The sequence below is a fragment of the Pygoscelis adeliae genome, unplaced genomic scaffold (assembly GCF_000699105.1).
Source record: "Pygoscelis adeliae isolate BGI_AS28 unplaced genomic scaffold, ASM69910v1 Scaffold387, whole genome shotgun sequence".
In the NCBI taxonomy this organism is placed as follows: Eukaryota; Metazoa; Chordata; class Aves; order Sphenisciformes; family Spheniscidae; genus Pygoscelis; species Pygoscelis adeliae.
Window position 1 is genome coordinate 1114738 of NW_008825115.1, and position 4394 is coordinate 1119131.

A 4394-nucleotide genomic window follows, 5' to 3' on the forward strand; every position below is an offset into this window, starting at 1 on the left:
AGGGCTGGACAAGCCTCCCCACTTCTGAGTCCCTGGTTCCTATGGTATGTCCTGCACAGCTGGGACAGCAGCTCTTCTGCAAGCACCTGTCTCTCCCTGGGTTTTTAAGCAATCTCTAGCAGATGGGACTCTGATCCTGCTGGCACTTCAGTTGCTTTTATAATAAAAAATTCCCCCTCTCCACATTAAGCACTGGTAGCTAAGAATGCTGTACCTGCACTCCTGTCCTCCTATGGCAGCCAACACATTGGGGTTGGATTGTTTTTTCCTGTAATTAATCTCTCCAGCAGGTGGGCAGAGCAAAGATCCAAAACCTTAGAAAAGGACACACCTGAAGCTCTGATTTCTGCAAAGATGTGATTTACATTCTCATACAGTTTGCCTTGTGACATGTTGCATTTATTCACTTACTACTTTTTGCCATTCATCTGTGCACAACAAGTCAATATTGCATCAGCATCTTTTTGGACCATGATGACTACCAACTGCTTCATGCTCATTTTTAATCCAAATTTAATTGTGGTTTTGATGACAAGAAACAGGACACAAAATGAAGTTACTGAGTTCAAAAATCAGTAAAGCTCCACTAGCCTCCACTCACTCCGACTCATCAACCCTTCCCACATTTGACCCAGAACTCATTAACCACACAACATGGTCCAAACAAAGCAAGAACCTACAAGCTTGCAACACAGAAAACAGCATCGCTTGCTCCTGTTCTTATTTGCATTTTCTCCTCTAACCCTTGTGTTGCTGAAAGGCACCTTGACTTGTTTAGACAAGACTGTCTCTACCCCCACAGTGGTTTTTTCAGTTCTGGCCCCTAGAGGGACAAAATACATGTTTTTGTTTTTCCTTTTTTCCCCTCCTTAACCAGAAAACAACGTATGTGTATTTTTAGCTGCTAAAACCCATCACTTCTGTGCCTTTTACCGACTCATAGCCCTCCAACCCTTCTCCACTTCCCCCCCCCAAATGACCTGGGAGAGTGAACACTAGCAATACATTTCCAAGTGCTCCAGTAATGCCCACTGCTAGAAAATGCCCTAAGAGCAGCCCCTGCCATGACTAGCAGCTACAGCTAGAGGGGAAAATACATTGTAGCATTCCCATAATAAAAAGGAGTACTAATTTTAGAAAATGAAAAAAATGGCTGCAGGCCTATATAATCTACACATCAGCACAACAAGATGCTTAGTCAATAAAATAGTTCAACTAAGTGATCTCAGCATGTAATTCCATAAGGATTTTTTTCAGGGGGAAATGCTATCATTTTCCATTTCTGTTTAATGAATCATGTGAATTATAGTAACATTACAAATGGTTCTCTTTGCAGCCTATTAGTTTGTTTCTGTAGGGTTCTAATGGAAGACATGCTTCATTTAGATCTTAGCTTGCCCCCAAGCCATAAGGAATAAATTGTATTATCATAAGCAGTTACCTTTTAAAAAGATCTTATCAAAAGAAAGTACTTTGCATTGTTGAGGGGGGTTATTACCATTTTAGGCAAAATGCTGCAGGCACTTCACTTTTTTTATAAATATAAATAATTGCGGCAAAGAGACCAAGGGGCTGGAACTGTCTAGGCATCCTCTAGGCATGAGGATGAACATCATCTTCAGAACACCATTGTTCCCATCAGCAGTAAATTGAATCATTCACAGGTTCACAGAGTTTAAGGCCATAAGAGACAGTACAATCATTTAGTCTAAACTCCTGTGTATCGCAAGCTGCTGCATTTCACCCACTTGCCCCTTTATTGAAACCAATAGCTAGTGCATTTGACTACAACATAGCTAGTGTGTAGCTGAAGTGTATCTTCCTGAAGAGCATCCTGCCTGGATTCAAACACTATTGGGAGAAGTGGGATTCACCCCTTCCAGAAGGTGCTCATCCAAGTGAGGGGTCACCCTCACTGCTTTTCAGATTTTTTTCTTGACATAGCCCTGAAGCATCACAAGTATTTCTATTTTTACTGACTACTGTCAGAATTTCACAGTAGGACAGACATTACAACTATAAATAACTACGCAGCTATATATATATTTATGTAGGAAAGCATTCAAGATAAATAAGAAGACACCTTTAAAAAGTGTCCAGACAGTGCAATGGGTCTGATCAGTCATTCCACACTTAAAACATTGCAGTGTGGGGCACCCGATGGCATTGCCCCCCAGCCAGGAACTCCATTTGGCTGAAACAGCCTTGCAAAAGCAGATCAGAGACACGACAGCCCAAGCCAGAGGGGACCCCCAGGAGCAAGCGGGCATCTGTCACCCAAGGCTGGATCAGTTCATCTCGCTCAAGCAGATCCCTGTCCAAACTTCTTAAAAAGCTTCCAGTGGCAGAGATCCAGGACTTCCCAGGCATGGTAATCCCATGCTTCACTGGTTTCATCAGTGGCAAGTTTCTCATAATATTTAATTAAACCTCCTTTTTTGCTATTTAACCCCATTCCTTCTAGACCTGTCTAAAATGGACAAGAGATAACTACTTCCACTGCAGTTGGTGGGCGTTTTTGTTGGGGGTTTTTTGTTTGGTTTTGGATTGATTTTGTTTTTGTTTTTTTTTTTTTACATGTTTGAAGGACAACATTCTGCTCAGTCTGTTCTAGACTGAGCAATTCCAATTTCCTTGATGTTTTCATTTGTATCAGCATTATGTCCCTAGTTAGGAATTAGGACAGAAGGCAGATATCTTAGTAACTTTTTAAATGTAAGCTAACTCTAAAAAAGTAAAAATAAAATCCGTGAGTTCTCTGAAGCCCACCAGGACCACTTAGCTGAAGAATGCCATATCTTGCTATTTTTCAAAGATACAGCATCTTTGATTTGAATAACCCATATCACTGCAAGTCTGTAGCTCTTCTACCTAGCCTAATACGTATGCTCTGAATCAGAAAATATTATGGTTCAGGCAAGAATCTGGACAACGGACGAATCACTTCTAGGTGATAATGTGCATGTGTTGATGGAGTGTTCCACTTCAAGACACTTCATTTCACAAGCTACTATCCAGGTCACTAACTGCAGGAAGCCTCCATTTATTCAGCATCCTATGCCAAAAGTTTGTCATATGAATAAAGTGATACATATTCATAGTCCAGCTGCTATTTGGACTATCAATCTGAATAGATGAGCAGCAGTGACAAAAACACCAGGTAACTCAGTCACTGTGCTTCTCAGTAATAAAAATGCAAATAAAATAGGAAATAAGAATTCTTGCTACTATCAGGAAAAATTAAAGTGCTGTCAATTTAATGCAGTTTTGCTTTTTCAGTAAAATAGCATCTGTTCTATCACACTGAACAGTAATAATACCCTGTAAAGTACAAGGTCAAAAGCCTAATGACACATTATGCAGCCCACTTTTGCTGTGCCCATCTTGTGAATGACATTCTTTTTAAAAAAGTGAAAGAGAAGAAATACATCTGAGAAAGAAATATATTAATTACACAGCTATCTACTGTAGTTCTGACAGTGGATGGGACGACAGACTTTACAGGGTTATTTCTCTCCAATGTACAGAAAATGGATTTTAATTTCTAACGAATTGTGCGTGTATGTATGCACATGTCTACACATACACAAGCATGCCTTGGAAGTGATAGGTCTGGAATGAAGGCTGCCTCAAACGCCACAAGCACTCAAAAGGTTAACATCGCCAAGCAACAGGCCAAGAACACATCACGAACTTCCCAACTTCATACATCCCAATACGAAAACATGCAAAACAAATTGTATCGAGGCAGCCCACTAAAGCCACAAATAACTCTGGACACCTGCCATGCTCAGAAAAATAGGGGCATAAGGCTCACTTGTCAGAGTATCAAACTGCCTTCAGGCTTGTAGGATTTGTGATACTAACTCAGAAGAGCGGCCCATCTGGTCTGATATCCTGCACACTGCCAGGCACCATCCATCCATCCTTCTAGTCATCCCGCCTGAGCAAGGGGCCATTGACAACCTCTTGGTAAGGCTCAAAAAGCAGCACGAGCAACAGATTGGTGACCAGGGTCCTGGGAGGGAAGGGACATCACTCATCCCTTGGGATGTACTCCGGGGTAGGTGACCATGGTGCTCCCATCACCTGCCAGCCCAGGGCACTTCTGCTTGAGGCACCTTCCTGAAAACAAGCACTATCCCAAGCACAAGCAACTTCCCAATAAGCAGGTCTGGGCCTTAGTGTGCAAGGGCTGGGAATATTCCCTCTACCAGTACTTCAACAGCACATTTTGTGCAATCAGTTACAGAAACTTGTTTGAGGCCAGCAGGAGAGGCTGACAGTCTCCACAGCTTCTTTGCAGATCACTGCAGCAGCAGCTCCCTACCCCTTTCCTTGCTGCATGCTGCTGAGCTCCCACCTGCAAAGAATCCCTGCCACACCGACTTCCC